At 44.7% G+C, this 25,476-nt stretch overlaps 1 long non-coding RNA gene across 1 annotated transcript; it reads right to left on the bottom strand.

Annotated features, from left to right (window-relative positions):
• Positions 1–734: 734 nt before the first annotated feature.
• LOC138850606 (uncharacterized) lies at positions 735–25,476 on the bottom strand. The gene is made up of 3 exons (XR_011390581.1): positions 25,296–25,476; positions 2,420–3,337; positions 735–1,466 (listed from the first exon to the last, which is right to left on the bottom strand). It is a non-coding gene; the product is annotated as an uncharacterized lncRNA (long non-coding RNA).

Here is a 25,476-nt window from a genome sequence, read left to right as displayed (position 1 = left end):
CATGTGTGAAGTATCCTTTTGAATTTAACACATCATGTCCTAGGTCCTAGCTGTTAAGCAGATTTCATCTTGGACTCTACTGGAGCAATTCTTTAGGAAGAATAACAGGTTTAGCAGCAGGAAATTTAATTCTAATATACAAAGAAAAATAGGGAATAAAGGGTATTTAGAGATCCAGCTCTAATTTTGGACTTAGAGAATGCCAATGTCACTCTAGTAGGAGACCAAGAAAATAGACCAAGGAATGAGCTTCTGACATCCTAAAATCAGAAGGTAATCACTGCCAGCTGTGAGGGGATAGCACAAAGCAGAGTCAGAAGAACCATCGGATGCTTGTTTTCTAATCAGATTTTTCACATGTGTTCATCAGCATTCTATCAGTGGTATGTTTTCATCTGTGAATTTAATTATGTGTTTGCCCTTTGTGCAAATTCCTTCCGTAACTTTTCTGAAGACTGTAGCATATGATCTAGAAATGATTCCAACTAGTACAACACCAAGAAAATAAATCAGAAACACATGTATGGCTCAGTAACCTCACATTATTACTTTAGCTCCATCCTTAAAAAGGAGTGAGGGACTGGGTAATCCAGCCACCTCCAAATGTCTCAAGACACTTAATGCCATTTCTTCATTTCTTTGTGACTGATCATCTGGCTACATGCTGGAATGCACTGATTAAAATGAGTCACACTATGTGTATGTAAATGAGTAATCTTAAGTATTAGCAATGCTTTTTTTTTTTTTTAAGATTTATTTATTTGAAAGAGTTACAGAATGGAGAGACAGAGGAAGAAGTTTTCCACCTGCTGTTTTACTCCCCAGTTGGCCACAATGTCCAGAGCCGCACTGATCTGGAGCCAGGCGCTTCTTCCGGGTCTCCCACATGAGTGCAGGGGCCCAAAGCCTTGGGCCATCGTCTACTGCTTTCCTAGGCCATAGCAGAGAGCTCAATTGGAAGTGGAGCAGCTGGGACTCAAACCGGCGTCTATATGGGATGCCCGCACTGCAGGCGGTGGCTTTTACCCTTTTATTGCTACACAACAGCGCTGGCCCCAGCAATGTTCCTTTAAAATACACTAATGCAAAGTTTGTGAAATTAATGTCTAGTGTTGTGGTGTTGTCCTTTCTGTTATAAATTGTTACCTTAAAACTTCATTAGTGGCCGGTGCGCAGCTTACTAGGCTAATCCTCCGCCTTGTGGCGCCGGCACTCAGGGTTCTAGTCCCGGTCGGGGCGCCGGATTCTGTCCCGGTTGCCCCTCTTCCATGCCAGCTCTCTGCTATGGCCAGGGAGTGCAGTGAAGGATGGCCCAAGTCCTTGGGCCCTGCACCCGCATGAGAGACCAGGATAAGTACCTGGCTCCTGCCTTCAGATCAGCGTGGTGCGCCAGCCGCGGCGGCCATTGGAGGGTGAACCAACGGCAAAGGAAGACCTTTCTCTCTCTCTCTCACTGTCCACTCTGCCTGTCAAAAACAAAAACAAAAACAAAACTTCATTAGTGTACTCCTGGGAGCAGGTGTTGAGCAAAGAAAAGACGCTCATATCCTACATTGAGCGTGCCAGGGTTCAATTCCCAGCTCTGGTTCCTGACTAACTTCCCTCCAATTCAGAACCTAGAAGGCAGTGGCCATAACACAAGTGAATGGGTTCCTGCCTCACACATGGTAGACCCAGATTGAATTCTCAGCTCCTGGCTCTGGCCCTTGTCCAACCCTACCCCTTGTGGGCATTTTTGCGTGTTTCTCTCAAAATAATAATTAAAACACCGATGTCTAACACCGTATTATGAAGAAGAGTCTTCCTTGTTAATTCCTATACAGTGTGACTGGGCTGGTGCCTGGCATTTATTGAGTGCTCAGTAACTGCAAAGAGATGTTTAAAAAATTCATGGGCAGTGCACATTAATGCATATTATCTCTTAATCCATTTTTCCATGAATTTTTGGAAGTCACCTCATATTTGCTGAGTGCTTAAGTTACATTTAATTAATTTGCTTCTATGCAAAATATTAAACACCTCTCTTTAAAATTTTTTATTGATTTAATTTTATTTGAAAGGCAGAGAGTTTATGCTGGTTCACTTCCCAAATTCCTTCAACAACTAGGGCTGGGCCAGGCTGAGGCCAGGAGCCCAGAACTCAATCCAGGCCTTCCACCTGGGTCACAGAGACCTAAGTACTTGAGCCATCATCTGTGCCTTGCAGGGTGTGCATTAGCAGGAAGCCAGATCAGAAGCAGAGGAGCCAGGACTCAGGCCAGGCACTCCAGTACGGGAGGTGGGCATCCCAAGTGGTGTCTTAATTGCTGTGCCAAACCTTTTTTCACAAGGGTGCCTATTTTCCTCAGTTTGAAACAATTTGGGAGTGACACCGAATGGTAAGGAAAGTGAAATGCCCCATTCCTCCTACATAACTTACCTCTTCTCAGTAGACTCCTCTCATTCCCCATGCAGTTTGAATGAAGGCAGAATTCCGATGCCATCCATGCCTTAGGTTCAGAGTGGCTCCAAAGAGGTCTTTGGACTTGGTAGTTGCTGTTAACTGGAATGCCTTGCTCCAATCTGAGTCCCAAATGTGTTCACTCTTACCAAGCCTCAGACATCCCACTCCTTCCTCTACAAAGCTTTCCCCGATGACTCCAGTCCAATTGATCATCTCCCTGATCATTTCAGACTTCTTGTTGGTAGAGACTATTTTATGTCCCCCTACATTTCTTTACCACCAGTTAAGAGACCTGGATGTTCATTTAAAACTTTGGGGTTAACTAGGAGTTTTACACCGTGAGGTATTTCCAAACCCCACTAGAATAATACCGGCCTAAGGACAAAGCCCTTAATTCTTAAAACATCTGAAGGATTATGTTGTTTTCCCTTGGTGACTGATCCTAAGACTTTTCAGCTCTCCCACCCCCATCTCATCCATCTCAGTTGCAATTTCCATTCCTTGCTCTGTCACCATTGTGTTGACTGGAGACAGAAAACAGCTGGTGGACATTTTATCTGTAATAACCCTTCACATCCTTGTATAAGAGGCAAGTGAGCAAAAATTTCTTAATTCTCTATTGTCATGTTTTTAGCTCGTATTTGTGTGCCAAGCACCATAACAATCAACAAAATCAACTTGTAAGTACGTATAAAGTACTAAGGGAAAGCGTAGTGTACATGCTTGGTTATGCTATTATTATGACTTATTTTCATACATATAAGACCCTATTTATCAGATTTTTCTGAGGCACCTTCAATCCAAAAGCGACAGTCAATTCCAAAAATGTTGATGAGTTTGGAGAATTCCAACAGTTCTTCATCCAAATTGCATTTCTGAGAATGTCTCTGTCAACTGGAAATATGAAATTGTTAGAAATGCATTCCAGTTTTGTTGCTTTGAAAGTATGTCGTATTAAAACATATGTCACATCTGAGACTGTCTTCGCTCTGGACACCAGCTGATACATTAGTGAGTGAAACAGAGATACTTCCAACGTCTTGAACACTGAATGGGGACTGAGGTATTTTCACTGAGGTCTCACATTTAGAAGTTCTGCTGTCACAACTGGGAAACATTTTAATGCCTCTTGACCCTTTGTTGGTTAAAAAACAAACCTTTACTGGAGGCAGCATAACATAAAGGAGTCAGGCGAGGCTGGTTCTTCCCTGTACCCTAAGTCTAAGTATCCTCAGCTGCTAAGTGGGGCTTGGGGCCTTCCTCACTGTTCCCAGAAATACATGAGAGCAAGCTCATTAAGTACAAGGTTCTTTCTCCCCCATCCTCCATCTCAGTCCCCACCTATTCCTTTTGCTGTCTATATGGGGAGCATTGTTTGAGAACATTTTTTTAAAAGAATGTATGTATTTATTTGAAAGGCAGAGTTAGAGAGAGAGAAGGAATGCTTCCATTCACTGGTTTGCTCCCCAAATGGCTGCAATGGCAAGAGCTGGGCCCATCCAAAGCCAGGAACCAGGAGCTTCTTCCAGAGCCACATTCCAGTGCTTTTCCAGTGGAAAAGCAGGAAGCTGGATCAGAGGTGGAGCAGCTGGGACTCAGACCGGCACTTGTATGGGATGCCGGTACTACAGGCAGTGGCTTTACCAGCTATGCTGTCACAGCACCGGCCCCGAGAACATTCTTACTTTTTCCCTAAAATGACTTCAGCACACCAGGGCTTTTACATCCTGGAGTGAAAAATTGCCATAATCTGGAATGTTGTGTGTCTGAAGCTATACAATGCTGATTACCTATCCAGAGGACGTTGTGATGCCCTCTCTGTCCACCAGATGGCAGGAATTCCTGTGCCATGTTCTGGGAGGGAGCTGCTCTGTCGTGTTCGGGCGGATCTGTCAGTAAGACTAGCAAAAGAGCGAGGGTGCACAAACACGAATGACTCTTGACACGGCTTACAGTTTTTCTTGAGCTAGTGGTCACCTCCTTGTCTTTTCCAGCTACAAATGTCTCGGATGTGCTGTTCCCACTCCTCTGGGTTTTTGCATATCCTGTTTCTTCCCCCTAGAACACTTTTCCACCAAACCCCAGCCTCCTTCCTCTGGCTAATTTCTCTTCATCCTTCAGATCTCAGGTTGGGCATCAGTGTCAGGAGGACTCCCGTGCCCTGTCATTCTGAGTTCAGGATGCCACAGCCTTCCCTGCCCTTTGACCTCATCCTGCTTCCAACATCTGCGCAAGTGTTGCCTCCCTGGGGCCAGTGTTGTGGCACAGCAGATTGGGCATCCCATATTATCACATATCCCGGCTGCACTGCTTCTGATCCAGTTCCCTGCTAATGTGCCTGGGAAAGTAATGGAAGATGACTCAAGTATTTGGGCCCCTGCCACCCACAAGGGGGACCAAGATGGAGTTCCAGGCTCCTGGCTTCAGCCTGGCCCAGCCCCAGCCTTTGTAGCCATTTGGGGAGTGAACCAGTGGGTGGAGAAACTGTGTGTGTGTGTGTGTGTGTGTGTGTGTGTCTAACTCTGCCTTTTAAATAAATTGAATGAAGTTCACCCCCCAAAATGCCTCCTCAAACAGCCCTTCCAGCTTGCTTATTTATCATGTCTTATACTGGCACCTAGGACAATGCTTAGGACAATTAAACACCCAAAACCTTTTGGTAAGGAATGACTGTTCTTATAGCACACTATAGCCTCCAATCAACACTGCTTCGGCCCTTAAAACACTATACATGGTCAATCCTTCTTGTCGATACGCCCACTAGATTATGAGTTCCATGACAACAAAATCATTTTAATTCATGCACCATTGTATCTCCAGTGCCTGGCCCATAATCAGGCCTCAATAAATATATGTTGGAAAATGAGCACACAGTTAAACTACACAAATGTACACAGTATAAATAAAATAAAGTCAATTGTTTTTTGAGGAGGTCGGTGACACAGAGGAGAAGAAATGGTGACAGGGACCGTTCTTTGCTACAGTCGCACCTGTGTTCAGAATCAGGTGTGATTTTGATAGCAGTTGTATTAAATACGTTTAATGATGGCTTGATTTTCAACGAGCGAATTTAGAATTAATGTCGTACTCTGTAGGAAGTTAAACATGGTTTGCAGAGTGAGAGTCTGGGGAGGCTCCAGAGGGTTGGGAGAGATGGTTATGAGCAGCCATCTGGTGAGCAGATAGTCTCACAAAAATATGCAGCCTGTGTGGATTTAGACAGGTAGGGAAGAGAAGTGAGGCTGGGCTGTAACATTCAGAAAAAGACTCAGATTTGAACACAAGAAGAACATGGGAGGATGTGCTGTGGGTCTCAAGTAGCAAACAGTGCTCACATGAGGCCTCTGAGGGTCTCTGGGAACAGGGAGGTCCTGCCATCTGTCAGCCAAGAGGGGCGCTGGCCACTTCCAATCCAATCCAATCCCAATAGATTATTATTTTTTAAACATTAAGATGACAAACAGATTTACGAAAATGGTTTTTAAACCCTCTCATTTAACAAACTACCAACATTAACACAGAGGTTATGGGTTTGTGTATGAGTATTAATTTGGGCTACTTGGCATTAGTGATATTCAACTGTTTTTGACCTAGCAAATCAGCAAGTTTGTAGGAATCAACCTCATACAACCTTGTTTGGAGACCAATGCGAGAGGGCTGTTGCCCACAGCGACTGTGAGGGCCTAGCAAAGTCCTCTTTCACCCCTCCACCCGCCCTGGCTCTCTCAATACTGGCTATAGCCTTCAAGGTTGAGGGCATCCCACCCGTGTAGACATGTGAACTCACCCTGTAAGCACAAGAGTTCAAGCTCCTTGACCCAGCAGTGATGGGAACACCAGACTGCGAGAAAGCTAAGTTCTACAGATGAAGCTGACGGATTGAGGGCAAGGAGACACCTGATTCTCTGTGTGAGTCTTTCCAAGGGCAAATGCTGGAGCTTCTAAGTCCACAAGTCAAAGAAAACGCAGCAGTGCCTGATGCAGGGGGGAGGGGGGCTGCAGAAAGGTTGGTTGATGGCTCCTTGTCTGTGTCGCTTAACTGATGGTCTCACCCACTCCCTGCTGCTGAGGGTGAGACTAGTTCTGTTTGACTCACTGTCCCCAACTTCAACCGGGAAAACAGCATGCAACAGCTCCAGGAGCCCTCCCTGCCCTCTCCCCCTGCACCTGCACATTTATGTGTCTGCTCTCCTCCCTCCTTCCCTTCCTTGCCTTCTCTGCTTTGCCAGCCTTCTCTGTCTCACATCCCATCAGGCTCTGTGCCTCCTGTACCCCTGCTAACCCCTGGGTAGTAAGGGAAGAGAGCAATGCCTTCTCCTACCCCCCCCCCCCCACAACAGGTCCTAAGCTCATGTGCACCTTGTGTTCTCAATAAATTTAGCAGCGTTGTTTTGCTCATTCCGGGGAGACCAAGATGTTTGAATTCTTCTCACCCTCTCATTACCATGATGTGAGATGGATCCAAATATGTTGCAACAGCATGGCCTTAGGCCTGCAGCTCTTGAGTTATGAAATGTTGCAGCAAACTCTCCTTGTATAGCAATGTTATCAGCCAAGAACTCTATCCTTAACCCTATCCCCGAGAATTCTAGAGTGCTTCCTCCTGGCTGCGCTCGCAGACTTCCAGAAGGTTCTCTCTGACAGAACCAACATCTGAAATCTTCGTAGGAGTATGGTCAGACTGCTCAGGCAGTTTCTTTGTTCCTTCCCAGATGCTGTGCTTGCACAGTCCATCCAAGTGGGGCGTAGCAGTGGTGCAGGAATCCCCACAACCAGTTCTTCCCTAATTGCACACTTAAGGGGTGCCAGATGTTTGAGTTGGCAGCTGGGCTGCAGGAGGTGGAAATATGAACATTGTGTTTCTTTCCACATGGAATCACGTATAGTTTTTCCAGCATATGATGCGGTTGCCGTAGGAAGGGAAATCTGGACTTTCGCTTTCTGGATATAAATTTTAGGGCCTCTCTGCACTTCGTACCTCTTTGGGAGGATCACTTCCATTATCCTGCCCTGCATCGTCATGATTTGTATGCCTATCTTAGCCTTGAGTGGTTGCCAGGGCTGATTAATTTTCACATCCTGACCTCATCTGCTTCCTCGCCCAGTGTCTATCTAGCATAGTACGTGGCACGCAGCGTTCGATAACTATTGAACTATAAAATTTGTTTTGCTTTGGAGCTGATTTTTGTCCAACCCTCCTGCTGGCCAGTTTTATTTGGAAGACTTAGTATTTAATACATTAGAATGATGCCTGCAGGAGACTCAAGTTGGGGTGTAAGCTCAGCTCTCAACATTTCCAGTTTCTTCGGGAAACTAATCCACAGGAATGGTTCCCCAGTGATCACATCAGTGTTGTATGGCTCCCCCTACCTCCCAGACACATCCTGCCATAGCTGCTGGGGCCAGAGGTTATATCCAACAGGCTGGGCCACTCAATTGACTCTCCCAGGTAGTTGAAACTTTAAGGAAGTAGGTGTGAGCTATTAAAGACTGGGATCTTGAGAGAAGATTTAAAGATTATCACTGGGGCTCTCTTTGTTCCCACGGCACCTGTGGCCTGGTCCTTGCGCTCCTCTTTCGGTTCCATGAGCTGCTGCAGCATCCTTCTGGGAAATCCCTTTTGTGCCCAGGTTGACCAAGGTCTGTTTCTGTTGCACACACCTAGAGGCCCCGGCAAGTGCAGTGGTTAAGAAGGGGATAAAGAAGCCCGCAGGGCTTTGGGATCTGACACTGCCTTTACTGTGCTGTGTGATATAGGACAGTCACGAACCACTCTGACTCCTGTGTTTAAATATGTATTATCCTGGCGCCATGGCTCAATAGGCTAATCCTCTGCCTTGCGGCGCCAGCACACCGGGTTCTAGTCCCGGTCAGGGCGCCGGATTCTGTCCCGGTTGTCGCTCTTCCAGGCCAGCTCTCTGCTGTGGCCCAGGAGTGCAGTGGAGGATGGCCCAAGTGCCTGGGCCCTGCACCCCATGGGAGACCAGGAGAAGCACCTGGCTCCTGGCTTCGGATCAGCGCGGTGCGCGGCCGTGGCGGCCATTGGAGGGTGAACCAACGGCAAAGGAAGACCTTTCTCTCTGTCTCTCTCTCTCTCTCTCACTGTCCACTCTGCCTGTCAAAAAAAAAAAAATATGTATTATCACCAGGGATTCGGAACAATGCTGCAGAGAGTGAGCTGAAGGAGGGGTGGACTCAGAAATGGCCAAAGGAAGCTCCTTCTGAGGACGGGCAGTGACTCCCGACTCCGGTGAAGAAAAGCAAGCGCCTTTTTGGGAAACAAGAAATTCTGCTGGAGCATGGGGTTCCTCTTTTACAAAATACAGGTTTTATTATTACTTATGCCCTGCAAAGCCAGCAGATTCGGAGAAGATGGTTATTGAAGACAGTTTGTTGCACTCCCGGGTCCCTTGGGAAGGAGGCATCAGCACAGGGGCCAGGTGGGTGAGCACCGGAGCCATGAAGCAGGCAGGAGGAGCAGGAAGAGACACAGGCAGGGGCCCTTATGGTGCTCTCCGTGGGGAGGAAGGAGCGCGGCAGGGTCAGCCGGTTGCAGTTTAGCTACTTTGAGTAATTTCAGTCCACCCAGGGCATAGGGGCGACCCCTTCTTGTTTGGTAACTGGCCCTGGGGTGCTGGGGTGATTGGGCAGGGGACCAGGAGCCCCGAGGGTGAGGCCTGGCTAGAGGAGGTGTTTGGAGGGTGGGCTCTGAATTGGTTGGTTTGCCTTCCAAGAGTTCGCTCAAGGGCTAGTTGTTTACAGTCACTAGGAACTGGCTAATCCTGAGAGGCAGAGCTCCTCCATGCTCAGCAAGGCTCCAGATGTCAAAGCATCAAAATAGGAAAAAATAGAGAACTTGGTGAGTACATTCCTGTAGGAGAGGAGCAGGACTTGCAAGAGGGAGCAAGAATGGGTCTGGATCACAAGGGACCACAATGGAAAGCAAAGACATTTGGGTTTCTCTACAAATGGTGTTCTGCAGCTCTCTGGAGGACTTAGAAGGATTTTGTTCTCAGTGTTGTAAGAACTGTCTGTTACGAATATGACTCTGGTGTCTTTGGACAGGATGGGTAGAATTTAAGAATCAGATCAACAGGACCAGATGTGGGGTTGAGGGGAAGATGAGGATGAAAAGTAACTCTAATATTTCAAACCTTTGTGATTGGAGGAATGCATTTGTCTCAACAGATACAGGTGTCTGGAGGAGAAGGCATCTCCGGCTGGAGACAGGAGATAAGTGGGATTAGGTTGGATTTCAGAGATGTGGCTATGACCATCCTTGTCCAACAGACAGTTCTCATTTATTGCTGCCTTGTGTGAGTGTCTGGCACTGTGTGTGTCTCTGTGTCTCAACCCCTTAAAGCTTTTGTGTCAGAAGAACCTTATGTGTCTTACTGTCTTTGTCCTTCCCCAGTACCCAACACAGAATCTCGTTCCTCTGGTCCTGGCCCCTTGAGGGATTATTTCTCAGCAGATACATCCACCAGGACTTGTCCACCTGAGAAAGGAGCACCCTGGGCCCTGGACTGCCTATCAGAATCCAACGATGTCACAAAGTTACACACCCAGGACATGAACGAGAGACTTAAGTCCAGAGGGGAAGAATGTTCTTTTAGCTCTTTCCTGGAGCCAAAGTTTTAAATCATTTTTGAGATTTAATGATGGTAGGAAAGTCCCTAGTGAATCAGAGACATTGCCTACTTGCGCTTTGTCACTATCAGCGTTAGGCAGCCTCTTGCATCTTGACTCCTACCAGACTTTGTTCATCTGAGAAGCAGACAATTCTAAAGCCGTTAGAGCCTTCCTGTTCCTCTCCTCATTCTCTTAACCTTGTCTCCCCTCTGTGCTATAAGGTGAGGACACGCTGGTGAGCTGGCCCACCTGTTGAGATGAATGGGTTCCAATTTATGCTTTAGACAGAAGAGGCAGATGGTCAGTGACCGAACTGGATCAGAACTTCTCTGGAGTATCCTAACTCTACTACCAGAAAATGGGAATGAGCGAGCCCCAACAATGGTGAAGACGAAAGCATGGATGCAAAATGTGAAATGGCATGATGAAGCAGGAAACAGCTAGGAGGAGGAGACATAGAGGAAGCCTCGTTTATGAAGAGTCGCCCATGCCAAATGCCTCGGGTCCTCTCGCCAACCACTCCCAAAGTGCCATGCACCTCTATTGTTACACCAACAGACTTTGGAACATGTGTTCAATGCCTCTCTTCCCACCGAGGTCGTGTCCATTCAGACAAGGCATATACAGGACCTGTCTTGTTCACATCTCTATTCTGGTTCCTAGAGTTTTAGGGAAATGGTGGTTTCTTGGTAAGTATTACAAGAGTGAATAAATATATACAGTTAGCCCTAATCATGCTGCAAATACTATCTCTGCTGGACAAAAGTTGAGGCTCCAAGGGATTTAGTGACTCACCTGTCATCACCCAGATGGCTGAGAAACAGAGGCTGTGGGGGTGTTCTTTCTATTCCTCATGAATGTCCCCAAGCAAGGGCCACAGCCATGTTCTATGTCTGTTCTTTGTAACACAAATGAACAACAGCTAACTTTAGCAAAATACAGAATTGTTAAAAATTATTTATTTGACAGGCAGAGTTACAGAGAGAAGGCCAAGGCTAGGCTACACTGCAGCCAGGAGCAAGGAGCTTCATCCAGGTCTCCCTTGTGAGTGCAAGGGTCCAAGGACTTGGGCCATTCTCTGCTGCTTTGCCAAGCACATTAGCAGGGAGCTGGATCGGAAGCAGAGCACCAAGGACTAGAACCGGTGCCCCTAGGGGATGCTGGCATCACAGGCAGTGACTTTATCTGCTATACCACAACACAGGCCCTGCAAAACAGAATTTAATGGAATGCTATCGGGGGTTCACAGAACAGGAAAACAGCTAAGACACTGGGGCAGAGCTGGGATTCAAATGGTGGACGTGAAGACTGAGCGAGGGCCCTGGAGCCAGGTCTTCAGCAGGCTTTCCCTGTTTTCACCCGTCACTCGAGTCCAGGACAGTTTCATTGGCCAGAGGAGGGCAGCATGCCTGTATTGATGGCCCCACCAGGACTGCACGTACTATGGGGGAAAGCATGTCCTCCCTCCCCTGAGATAAGCCAAGTAGTTTTACTTAAAAAAAGTCAGGATGTCTATTGGGCATCCAAAGGAAAAAAAAATAAAAAGTATCCACTCCAAACTGTGAGGTGAAGCTCTGCCAGCTTCCTTAATGGGGTGAGTCTCAAGCTGTGACCTGGCCTCTCCTCCCCCAGGGGGCCTTAACGGAGGAGGTGGAGGCAGGTGGCAGGATCTATCACAATGCCATCTTGGACTGCCAGCTGGGCTCCTCCCTGGAAGTTTCTAAAGTGGAAGAAAGTGAGAATTCACGTGCCTTCCAATCCAACGCTCCTCTCCCTGCCTCCTGCTACCACCAATGAGAGCTGGCCTGGCTGTTTTTGTCTGTTGCTTCTGTTGTTGTTCACACCTTCCTGTGGGATTGGTTCAAATCCCCATTTCCTGATGACCCAACATCCTTCTGCAATCAACTGGCAGAGGGTGAGCCTGCCAAAACCTCAGGTAGCAGCCCTGCCCAGCACCATTTGCAGCAACATCCTGTGTCCACAACTTTCCAGTTCAGCTCTAAATGCCTGTTTGGGTTTATGAAAATTTCCATGGCCTCCTGCTAGGCTCCCGTTTCACCTATGCCAGCCCACAAGCTCAGTGACCTTGGCCAGGTTTTCTCCCTCCCACACTGGGCCCCAGCCCCCGCCCTGTGCTGAGTGTCATCATTGTTTTGCACAAGATGCTTTGAATGTTGGTACTGAGCTCCGACTGCTGAAGCTTCCCAACGACCCCTTTTGGGAGGCAGGGCATATCTTAGGTACCAGGAGAAGTTACAGTCACATAGTCATAGGATTGTGGCAGAACCAGAACTGGAAACCAAGGCTTTTGGCCCATGGCCCCAGCCTTTTCCATTAATAAAGCTGCTGCATCAGATCATTCGAGAGCCTTGTGATTCTGCTACAATACACCCAGACAGCCCACAATTCCACAGCTACAACCAAGTCCTGACATTTCTGTAGAAGCAATTGGTTCAGAATTTTCCCTCAGCAGGCACCAATTATGTTAGCAGACTTTGGGCTAAGCACTTTATAAATATCACCTGCAGTGCTCAGAACTACATTGAGATTTACTATTAGCCCCATTACACAGAGGGCAAAACTGAATATTTTAAAAACAATTTGAAAGGCAGAATGAGAAAGAGAAAGAAATAGAAAGCTCTTCCATCTACTGGTTAACTCCCCAAATACTTGCAAGGACCAGGACTGGGCCAGGTCAAAGCTAGGGGCCAGGAACTCCATCCAGGTCTTCTATGTGGGTGGCAAAGACTGAGTTCTTGAGCCATCATCTGCTGCCCCCCGGGCACACTGGCAAGAAGCTGAATTCAAAGCAGATGCAGAGGCAGGAATCAATCACAGGTCCTCCAATATGGGACACAGGTGTCCCAAGCAGTGGCTTAACCTATTGTGCCACAACCCTGGCCCCTGGAAGTATTTTTAAAATTTGATTATGATAATTGTGATGATTGTACAACTGTATACATTTACTTAAAAATTCAAACTGTACATGCTCATGTGGCTGGGAAAACAGAAGATGGCATAAGTTCATGGGCCCCTGCACACATATGGGAGACCTGAACAAAGTTCCTGGCTCCTGGCTTCATCCTGGCACAGTCCCAGCTGTTGAGGCCATTTGGGGAATGAACCAGTGGATGGAAGATCTCTTTCTCTTTGTCTCTTCCTCTGTGTGTCACTCTGCCTTGCAAATAAATAAATAAATCTTTAAAAAGAAAATTCTAATCCCCCAAAAGCTTTCCTTCTGCCCTTACACAGTCAATCCCCATTGCCGCCCCCACTCCAGTATCTGCCTTCTGTCTCATACTTTTGCTTTTTCTAAAAAAAAAAAAAGTTGTTAATGAAATCATATGAAAAATATTTTGTGTCCAACTTTTTCAAGTTAGCATGTCTTTTAATGTTATCCTATGTATTCATGTATCCATGAATGCTATCCATGTTATCAGTAACTGGCTCCTTTTTATGGCTGGATGGTAGTCCATTGTATGAATAAGTTATATTTTGCTTAACTAAACATGAGTTTATGGGCATTTGGATTATTTCTAGTTTGGGCTATTAACAATAATGGGGCTACAAACAGTTGCATGTAAGTTTTTATGTGATATTATGTCTTCATTTCTTTTGGATTTAGGAATGCAATCGATTGATCATATTTTACATTTTGAGAAATTGTCAAACTGTTATCTAAACTAGATGTACCATTTTATATTTCCAATTTCTTCACACATTTGCCAACACTTGATATCATCAGTGCTTTATTATAGCCATTCTAATGTGGATAGTAACAGTCTGTTAGGCTTTTAATTGCTCTTTCCTAATGCCTAATACATGATGGTGAACATCTTCCCACTTACTTATTGATTTCATATGTCTGCTTTGATGCAGTGTCTGCTAAGTATTTTTCATTTTATTTTTTATCAATTTGGGTGACATCTTATTGAGAAATGAGAGTTCTTTATATATTCTAGCCACCAATCCCTTACACACAGAGTTTGCAAATATTTTCTCCCATCATGCAGCTTGTCTTTTCAACTTTTCATTGGTATCTTCTGAAACACAGGACATTTTAAAATTTGATAAGGCCAATTTTGTCAACAATATTCCTTTAAGGATCATGTTTTTGATTTCCTAATCATATTTGCAAAGACTTTCTCCTAAGTTTTTGTCTGGGAGATTTATAGTTTTAGCCCTTACATTTGGGTCTGTAATTCATTTTTTTTTAACTTTTATTTAATGAATATAAATTTCCAAAGTACGACTTATGGATTACAATGGCTTCCCCCCCATACCGTCCCTCCCACCCACAACCCTCCCCTTTCCCACTCCCTCTCCCCTTCCATTCACATCAAGATTCATTTTCGATTATCTTAATATACAGAAGATCAGCTTAGTATACATTAAGTAAAGATTTCAACAGTTTGCTCCCACACAGAAACATAAAGTGAAAAATAAGAGATGATTTTTTTTAAATGATGATGAAATCAGATCAGACCTATTGTCATGTTTAATCTCAGTGAGAGTCAAGTTGGGAATTGATAATTTCTTTTTTTTTTTTTTTTTTTTTTACAGAGGATCAGTTTAGTATGCATTAAGTAAGGATTTCAACAGTTTGCACCCCCATAGAAACACAAAGTGAAATATATTGTTTGAGTACTCGTTATAGCATTAAATCTCCATGTACAGCACATTAAGGATAGAGATCCTACATGAGGAGTAAGTGCACAGTGACTCCTGTTGTTGACTTTACCAATTGACACTCCTGTCTATGGCATCAGTAATCTCCCTATGCTCCAGTCATGAGTTTCCAAGGCTATGGAAGCCCTCTGAGTTCTCCGACTCTTATCTTGTTTAGACAAGGTCATAGTCAAAGTGGAGGTTCTCTCCTCCCTTCAGAGAAAGGTACCTCCTTCTTTGATGACCTGTTCTTTCCACTGGGATCTCACTCACAGAGATCTTTTGCCAGAGTGTCTTGGCTTTCCATGCCTGAAATACTCTCATGGGCTTTTCAGCCAGATCCGAATGCCTTTAGGGCTGATTCTGAGGCCAGAGTGCTATTTAGGACATCTGCCATTCTATGAGTCTGCTGAGTATCTCACTTCCCATGTTGGATCACTCTCCCCTTTATTTACTCCATCGGTTAGCGTTAGCAGGTACTAGACTTGTCTATGTGCTCCCTTTGAATCCCAGTCCCTCCACCATGACCAACTGTGAACAGAAATTGATCACCTGGAACAGTGAGATGGCATTGGTACATGCCACCTCGATGGGATTGAATTGGAATCCCCTGGTATGCTTCCAACTCCACCACTTGGGGCAAGTCAGCCTGAGCATGTCCCAAATTATACATCTCTTCCCTCTCCCATTCCCACTCCCATGTTCAACAGGGATCACATTTCAGTTAATTTTTAACACTTAAGAATAACTGTGCATCAATTACAGAACTAAACCAGTCATATTAAGTAGAACAGATAAAAAAACTACTAAGAGGGATAATGTATTAAGTTGTTCATTAACAGTCAGGGCTATGCTGATCAAGCCACCGTTTCCCATAGTGTCCACCTCACTCCAACAGGTTTCCCTCTTGGTGTTCAGTCAGTCGTCACCGATCAGGGAGAACATATGGTATTTGTCCCTTTGGGACTGGCTTATTTCACTCAGCATGATGTGTTCCAGATTCCTCCATTTTATTGCAAATGACTGGATTTCGTTGTTTCTTACTGCGGTATAGTATTCTAAAGAGTACATATCCCATAATTTCTTTATCCAGTCTATCGTTGATGGGCATTTAGGTTGGTTCCAGGTCTTAGCTATTGTGAATTGAGCTGCAATAAACATTAGGGTGCAGACCTCTTTTTTGTTTGCCAATTTAAATTCCTTTGGGTAAATTCCAAGGAGTGGGATGGCTGGGTCGAACGGTAGGGTTATCTTCAGGTTTCTGAGGAATCTCCAGACTGACTTCCATAGTGGCTTGACCAGTTTGCATTCCCACCAACAGTGGGTTAGTGTCCCTTTTTCCCCACATCCTCGCCAGCATCTGTTGTTGGTAGATTTCTGCATGTGAGCCATTCTAACCGGGGTGAGGTGAAACCTCATTGTGGTTTTGATTTGCATTTCCCTGATTGCTAATGACCTTGAACATTTTTTCATGTGCCTGTTGGCCATTTGGATTTCCTCTTTTGAAAAATGTCTATTGAGGTCCTTGGCCCATCTCTTAAGTGGGTTGTTGGTTTTGATGTTGTGGAGTTTCTTGATCTCTTTGTAGATTCTGGTTATTAACCCTTTATCTGTTGCATAGTTTGCAAATATTTTTTCCCATTCTGTCGGTTGTCTCTTCACTCTCCTGACTGTTTCTTTTGCAGTACAGAAACTTCTCAATTTGATGCAATCCCAATAGTTGATTTTGGCTTTGACTGCCTGTGCCTCCTGGGTCTTTTCCAGAAATTCTTTGCCTGTGCCAATATCTTGAAGGGTTTCTCCAATGTTCTCTAGTAACTTGATGGTGTCAGGTCGTAGATTTAGGTCTTTAATCCATGTTGAGTGGATTTTTGTGTAAGGTGTAAGGTAGGGGTCTTGCTTCATGATTCTGCACGTGGAAATCCAATTTTCCCAGCACCATTTATTGAATAGACTGTCCTTGCTCCAGGAATTAGTTTTAGATCCTTGATCAAATATAAGTTGGCTGTAGATGTTTGGGTTGATTTCTGGTGTTTCAATTCTGTTCCATTGGTCTATCCATCTGTTTCTGTACCAGTACCATGCTGTTTTGATTACAACTGCCCTGTAGTATGTCCTGAAATCTGGTATTGTGATGCCTCTGGCTTTGTTTTTGTTGTACAAGATTGCTTTAGCTATTCGAGGTCTCTTGTGCCTCCATATAAATTTCAGCACCATTTTTTCCAGATCTGAGAAGAAGGTCTTTGGTATCTTGATTGGTATTGCATTGAATTTATAAATTGCTTTTGGGAGAATGGACATTTTGATGATATTGATTCTTCCAATCCATGAGCATGGAAGATTTTTCCATTTTTTGGTATCCTCTTCTATTTCTTTCTTTAAGGTTTTGTAATTTTCATCGTAGAGATCTTTAACGTCCTTGGTTAAGTTTATTCCAAGGTATTTGATTGTTTTTGTAGCTATTGTGAATGGGATTGATCTTAGAAGTTCTTCCTCAGCCATGGCATTGTCTGTGTATACAAAGGCTGTTGATTTTTGTGCATTGATTTTATACCCTGCTACTTTGCCAAACTCTTCTATGAGTTCCAATAGTCTCTTAGTAGAGTTCTTTGGGTCCCCTAAATACAGAATCATGTCATCTGCAAAGAGGGATAGTTTGAGTTCTTCCTTCCCAATTTGTATCCCTTTAATTTCTTTTTCTTGCCTAATAGCTCTGGCTAGAACCTCCAGAACTATATTGAATAGCAGTGGTGAGAGTGGGCATCCCTGTCTGGTACCAGATCTCAGTGGAAATGCTTCCAACTTTTCCCCATTCAATAGGATGTTGGCTGTGGGTTTTTCATAGATTGCTTTGATTGTATTGAGGAATGTTCCTTCCAAACCCAGTTTGCTTAGAGTTTTCATCATGAACGGGTGTTGTATTTTATCAAATGCTTTCTCGGCATCTATTGAGATAATCATATGGTTTTTCTTCTGCAGTCTGTTAATGTGGTGTATCACATTGATTGTCTTGCGCACATTAAACCATCCCTGCATACCAGGGATAAATCCCACTTGGTCTGGGTGGATGATCTTTCTGATGTATTGTTGCATTCTATTGACCAAAATTTTATTGAGGATTTTTGCGTCTATGTTCATCAGGGATATTGATCTGTAATTCTCTTTCAGTGCTGCATCTTTCTCTGGCTTAGGAATTAAGGTGATGCTGGCTTCATAGAAAGAATTTGGGAGGATTCCCTCTTCTTCGATTGTTCTGAATAGTTTGAGAAGAATTGGAGTTAGTTCTTCTTTAAATGTCTGGTAGAATTCAGCAGTGAATCCATCTGGTCCTGGGCTTTTCTTTGTTGGGAGGGCCTTTATTACTGTTTCAATTTCTGTCTCAGTTATGGGTCTGTTTAGGTTTTCGATTTCTTCCTGGTTCAATTTAGGCAGGTTGCATGTGTCCAGGAATCTATCCATTTCTGATAGGTTTCCCTGTTTGCTGGCATACAAGTCCTTGTAGTAATTTCTGATGATTCTTTTTATTTCTGTGGTGTCTGTTGTTACGTTTCCTTTTTCATCTCTGATTTTATTGATTTGGGTCTTTTCTCTTCTTTTTTTAGTTAGTTGGGCCAATGGGGTGTCAATTTTGTTTATTTTTTCAAAAAACCAGCTCCTCGTTTGGCTGATTTTTTGTAATGTTTTTCTTGATTCAATCCTGTTGATTTCTTCTCTGATTTTAATTATTTCTCTTCTCCTACTAGATTTGGGTCTGGTTTGCTGTAGGTTTTCTAGATCCTTGAGGTGAATTGAAAGCTCATCTATTTGGTGTCTTTCCAATTTCTTGATGTAGGCACCTATTGATATAAACTTTCCTCTTAACACTGCTTTTGCTGCGTCCCATAAGTTTTGGTATGTTGTGCTGTTATCCTCATTTACTTCCAGAAAGTTTTTGATTTCTCTTTTGATTTCTTCTATGACCCATTGTTCATTCAGGAGCATGTTGTTCAATCTCCATGTGTTTGCGTATGCTCTAGGGATTCCTGAGTTGCTAATTTCCAACTTCATTCCTTTATGGTCTGAGAAGCTGCATGGTATGATTCTAATTCTTTTGAATTTGCTGAGACTTGCTTTATGGCCTAGTATGTGGTCAATCCTAGAGAAGGTTCCATGTACTGCTGAGAAGAATGTAAAATCTTTAGCTGTAGGATTGAAAGTTCTGTATATATCTGTTAGATCCATTTGGGCTATAGTGTCGTTTAAATCTACTGTATCCTTGTTGATCTTCTGACCGGATGATCTGTCTATTTCTGAGAGTGGAGTATTGAAGTCCCCCAGTACTACTGTATTGGGGTCTAAGTCTCCCTTTAAGTCCGTTAATAAATCTTTTAGATAAACTGGTGCCCTGTAGTTAGGTGCATATACATTGATAATTGTTATATCTTCCTGTTGAATTGATCCCTTAATCATGCTATAGTGTCCCTCTTTGTCTCTCTTAACAGTTTTTGTGGTAAAGTTTATGTTGTCCGATATTAAGATGGCTACGCCCGCTCTTTTTTCATTTCTGTTGGCATGGTATATCTTTTTCCAGCCTTTCACTTTCAGTCTGTATGGATCTTTGTTGGAAAGATGTGTTTCTTGTAAGCAGCAAATAGATGGGTTTTGTTCCTTAACCCAATCAGCCAATCGGTGTCTTTTAACTGGACAGTTCAGGCCATTCACGTTCAATGTGACTAATGATAAGTGGTAACTTTGCCCTGCCATTTGCCAAAGATAAGTTCTAATATATGCTTTGAATTCCCTGTGATCTTTTGCTGTGAGGTTTCCTTCCTTGGTTTCCTTCCTTTACCTTCTTTCATATTGATGACCGTGTTTCTGTGTTTCTGTGTGTAACACATCTTTAAGCATCTTTTGCAGGGCTGGACGAGTGGCAACAAATTCTTTCAATTTCTGTTTGCAATGAAAAGTCTTTATTTCACCTTCATTCACAAATGATAGCTTTGCAGGATATAATATTCTGGGCTGGCAGTTTTTCTCTCTTAGTACCTGGCCATTCCCTCCTAACTTTTAGAGTTTCTGATGAGAAGTCAGTTGTGAGTCTGATTGGAGATCCTCTGAGAGTAATCTGACGTTTCTCTCTTGCACATTTTAGGATCTTTTCTTTATGTTTCACTGTGGAGAGTTTAATTACAACGTGTCGTGGTGAGGATCTCTTTTGGTCGTGTTTATTAGGGGTTCTGTGAGCTTCCTGTACTAGGATTTCTCTGTCCTTCTCCAAACCTGGGAAATTTTCTGCTAATATCTCACTAAAAAGGCCTTCTAATCCTTTCTCCCTCTCCATGCCTTCAGGAACTCCTAGAACCCGAATGTTGGTTTTTTTAATAGTATCCTGAAGATTCCCGACAATATGTTTTAGATTTCTAATTTCCTCGTCTTTTCTTTGGTCTGACTGTATCCTTTCCTGTTCTCTGTCTTCTAAGTCCGATATTCTCTCTTCTGCTTCTCCCATTCTGTTTGTAAGGCTCTCTATTGTGTTTTTCATTTGATCTATTGAATTCTTCACTTCAGTCACTATCCCAGTTTCCTGTTGTACTAGTTGTTTCGTTTCATTTTGATTCCTCCTTAATATTTCATTTTCACGAGAGAGATTTTCTATCTTGTCCATTAAGGATTTGTGTAGTTCCAGAATTTGTTTTTGAGAACTTCTTAATGTTCTTATCAATTTTTTGAGATCTGCTTCTTGCATTTCTTCTATGTCATCATCTTCATAATCTTGAATTGGGGTGTCTTTTTCATTTGAGGGCGTCATGGTGACTTCCTTGTTTTTATTACCTCGGTTTTTGCGTTTGTTATTTGGCATATTGGAGATATTTGGTTTCTTCACTGTGGTGCTTTTTCTTGTTATACTATGACTCTAGATTAAGTGGACTATCTGTTTTTGATGGAGCCTTAGGGCTTGAGATGGGTGTGGCCTGAGAGCTCTGTTTGGTGTGCCAAAGGTGACACTCCCAGGTTAGGCGTGGTAAATCTCTCTCTCTCTCTTTCTTTTTTTTTTTTTTTTTTTTTTTTTTTTTGATTCAAAAGGGAAGTAATTCCGCACAGCTGAACGAAGTTGGAGGTAGTTAGCAGGCAAATGATATGCACACAGGAGCCAGAGATCAGAAGCTCTTTCCCAAGAACCCCACAGGGAATCTGTTCGGCCCTCAGAGTGGGCTCAAATTCTCCTCCCACTGGGTTGCCAAAGTTACGGAATTGTAGCGTCTCTGGAGAGTGCTCACGTGAATTCCGTGAGTTCTCTCCCCCACCGTCTCTTTTTTCACAGTCTCAGTTCAGTAGCACCACAAATTTACTAAGTCCTAATCTCCTGTTAATTCGCCCCGCCCAGAGTCAGGTTTTTCTGCTAGGCTCAGGGCCGGTGCAGACCTGAGGTCGCTCTGCTTATGACGTATGTCCAAGATGGCGCCTGCTCTTTGTCTTGCTCGCCCTTGAGAGGTGAGCGGAGAGAGAGAAACCCGTGTCCGTACTAGTCACCCTTTTTTTTTTCTCTCTCTCTCTCTCTTCCAGTTAGCCTTGTGAACTTCCCCCGCCGGGGGTCGTTCCCTCTAGTCTTCTCTCTCCGCTTGCCTGCCGGTGTCTCGGGCTATTGAGGTTCAGCTCACCTCGCGTTCCAGCGCTGGTGTGTTGAGTCTGCCGCTGGTGTCCCGAACTGTGGGCTCCCACGCTCTCCACGCAGTTCCGCTGTGAGTCACGTGTTCTGGAAGAGTTTCTTCTGCTGTTTCCTCCCCTACTCTTCCTTGAACCTGCAGTATCTCCACTTTTATTAAACTATCTCTCCCCAGACTATCAGTGTGCTCCCTTCCTATTCCGCCATCTTGCCGGAATCCTGTAATTCATTTTTTGAAGTTAATTTTTTATATGATTAGTGTGAGTTAAAGATATACAGTAATTGTTTTCTTTTTTACATGCAGATATCCAATTGTTTCCGAATCATTTATTGAAGCATCTCAGCACCTTTGTCAAAAATTGATTGGCCATACATGTAAGGGTTTATTTCTACAGTCTGTTGTGTTCAATAGATTGATATGCCTGCCTTGAAATCATTACCACACTGTTCTGGTCAGTGCAGCTTTTTTTTTTCTAATGTTCATCTCTATTCTTTTCCAAAATTATTTTGATTTCTCTAAGTCATTTACATTTTCATACAAATTTTAGTATCAGCTTGTGAAGTCCTACCAAAAAAAAAAGCCTCTTGGGATTTTGATATGCATTGAGTTGAAACTGTAGATGATTTGGGGATAAGTGCTACTTAACAACACTGAATCCTCCAATCCATGAATATAGTACATCTCTCTATTTTCTTAGAATATCTTTAATTTCTGTCAGCAGTGTTTTGACATTTCAATGCATAGGTCTTGCACTTCATATATTAAAATTATTCCTAAGTATTTTATTCTTCTTTATGAGTTTGTTTTCTTAATAGAGTTGTTCTTAATTTTATTTTCAGATTGTGTGTTATCGGTGTATCCTACAACCTTACTAAACTTGCTGATTGATTCTAGTAGATTTTTGTAGATTCCTTAGGCTTTTCTACATATAAGGTCATGTCACCTGCAAATAAAAACAGTTTTACTCCAGGCCAGCTCTGTGGCGCAGTAGATTAATCCTCCACCTGCAGTGCTGGATCCCATATGGGCACCGTTTCGAGTCCCGGCTGCTCCTCTTCCCATCTGGTTCTCTGCTATGGCCTGGGAAAGCAGGCCCAAGTCCTTGGGCCCCTGCACCCATGTGGGAGACCAGGAGGAAGCTCCTGGCTCCTGGCTTCGATCTGCCCAGCTCCAGCCATCACAGCCATTCGGGGAGTGAACCAGCAGATGGAAGACCTTTTTGTCTCTTCCTCTCACTGTCTGTAACTCTACCTCTCAAATAAATAAAAATTTGAAAAAAAATTTTTAAAGAACAGTTTTACTCCTTCTGCTCCAATCTGCATATCATTAATTATTTTTGTCCTATTACATTAGCCAGGATCTCCTGTATAAAAATGAATAGCAGTAATAAGAGCAAAAAACCTTGCCCTTTCCTGCCAGTCCTTTTGACAGACCCCGGCTGCTCTCTTTCAAAGGGAATCCTGATCCCTCTTCCAGAAAAGGAAAGGGTGGATACCTTTCTGTTTCTCTAGGGGATCCCCTCAGCCTCTCTCTTGCCTTCTTGCCTAAAAGAAACACGAACCCCAGAAGACACCCATGCCTCTCTCCAAGGAGTTCCTCTGGAGCAACCCTATCCTCTCGGCACTGGAGTGCCAGTGTCTCAGAGGAGCAGCACCTGCTTCTCTTGACCCCCTTGCATCAGGGGCAGTGAGGAGGAATTGAACACCAGCTCAAGTTCCTGAAGCTCTGACCAAAGATCTCCCTCGGCCCCAAAAGGAGCTGAGGCTGAGTTTTTGGAGAAGGCCCTGCCAACCGAGGCCCTGTGGTGTCCCGCAGTGAGCGCCACTCAGCACGCTACTGCCTGTGCTCTCTTCTTTCCCATGCTCTTCATAGCAACTGCTGAGCTCCAAACAGGCGAAACCCTCTAAACTCCCTTACAACACCATGCTCAGGGGCTGGTGCTGTGGCACAGCTGGTTAGAGCCCTGGCCTGCAGCACTGGCTACCCCATATGGATGCCAGTTCCAGCCCTGGCTGCTCCACTTCCAATCTAACTCCCTGCTATGGCTTGGAAAAACAGTGGAAAATGGCCCAAGTCCTTGGGCCCCTGTACCTGCATGGGAGACCCAGAAGAAGCTCCTGGCTCCTGGCTTTGTTAGAGTCGACTGCCCGAAAAACGTCACCAAGAGACATCTCTTATGCAAACAGCAAGGGGAAGCTTTATTGATTATCCAGCATGCTGGGGCTGTCTGATCATACATGAACAGAGCAGCCCCGAATAACCAAAGGTTCGGGTTTATAAAGGCAAAAACCGCAAAACCGGGAAGGGGGGAAGAGAATACACGGTTGTTAAGCAGTTGCTAAAGTCTTACAATCAGCAATTATGATCTTAAGACATAGACAAATCACATCTTCATTATTAGCCCAGGTAACCCAGGTGTAACCTTTCTACTTTTAAGCTTGAGCAATCATGCTAGGGGGTTTTTGTGTGTTGCCAAGGGTGATGTAGTGCACTGCTATTGTCCGACTATTTGAGATCATAGTTTCGGACCAGAGTCTCACGGTGGGGGGGTTGCTTTCCCAGAATGCAGTCTCAAGTGCTCCAAAATGGAGTCCCTATTGTCAAGGTGCTACTTCACTGTTTTATTTTCACAGCTGCACCAGGAAGCTTCCAACCTGTAAGCTTAAGCTTAACTTTTTACACCCGCACATATACAATTTTAACTCTTCAGCTTCAGATGGGCTCAGCTCCGGCCATGTGGCCATTTGGGTAGTGAACCAGTGGATGGAAGACCTCTCTCTCTCTCTATTTCTACCTCTTTTTGTAACTCTTTCAAATAAATAAAATACAATCTTAAAAAAAAAAAAACACCATGCTCATCTCAGGACCTTTGGTTATATTGCCCCATCTCTCCTCCGCTCCTAACTATAGTTCTTCCTCTTGCACAGAACTTCTGATTGCTCTGGCCCCAGAGACTTCTCCAGCTGTTAACTTAGGCAGGCATCCAACTTAGGGCATGACCACGGGAGATTTGTACTGTGCAATTAGTGTGGATTTCCCCAGGCCACTTGGATATAAGAAACTTACACTTTTGCTATTCTAAATCACAGCCAGGGCCAGCGTTTGGCCCAGCTGTTGAGATGCAGGCATGCCGTATCGGAGTGCCTAGCTCCAGTCCCAGCTTCTCTGTTTCCCACCCAGCTTCCTGCTAATGTGCACTCTGGAAGGCAGCAGATACTTGGGTCCCTGCCACCTGTGTGCAAGATCTGGATGGCAGCCTGGGCTCCTGGCTTCATCCTGGTCCACCCCTGGCTGTTGCAGGCATTTGGGGAGTGAACCAGAGGGTGGAAAGCTCTCCCTCTTTTTCCTTGTCTCTCTGCCCCTGTCCTGCTGCCTTTTACAGAATGTGAAAATAAATAATAAATCGTGATCACTGGCTTGGCCCCACCCACCAACACTGAAGAGAAATCTAGTATCAGCCATTAATAGGGACCCCTTCTCTTCTCTATGGTTCCTACAGTGGGTGGGGAGGCAGGTGTTTAGCGTCCTTTATCACTGATAACTTATCCACTGTCTTTGCCCCAAAGTCCACTAGGTAGGCAATGGGAGCCAAACTCAGCAGTAGGGCGAGCACAGGGCAACCTCCCAGTAAGATTCTGGCTGACCAGTTGGGCTCCATGCTAACACCACCTGCCACGTTCTTTGAACCTCTCTTCAGTACCCTGCGGGGGACACCCCAGATTGGTTAGCCTCTTCCCACCTGATCAAGGAAGAGGGCGTGGCCGGAGCTGCCTGGGGCTGGAGGGGACCGGCGGCGTGCGTCTGGGGCGGGGGCACCCCCGAGAGCAGGCTGGGCAGCCAGCCCGGTCCCAGCCCCTCCAGCCTGAGCAGCCCCGCCCGCCCCTTGGAGTCCGCCGTTATCCCACTACCTGCAGAGTGTGCGCCTGCTGGCCGCTTTGCCGGCGTGACCGTCGCTCGCTGAGGGAGGTGACTTATAAAATCAACTTTCCGCGCTCGGTTCGAGCCGACCTGGCCCGAGTCTCCTGAACTCTCCTTTGTCCACGAGGCACAGACTCGCTGGTTCGCCCAGCTGATGTCTCGCGGCGGCGA

Source organism: Oryctolagus cuniculus, chromosome 7 (genome assembly GCF_964237555.1).
Source record: "Oryctolagus cuniculus chromosome 7, mOryCun1.1, whole genome shotgun sequence".
Taxonomy (NCBI): Eukaryota; Metazoa; Chordata; class Mammalia; order Lagomorpha; family Leporidae; genus Oryctolagus; species Oryctolagus cuniculus.
The sequence above is the reverse complement of the archived record's forward strand: the minus strand, read 5'-3'. Positions and strand labels throughout refer to the sequence as shown.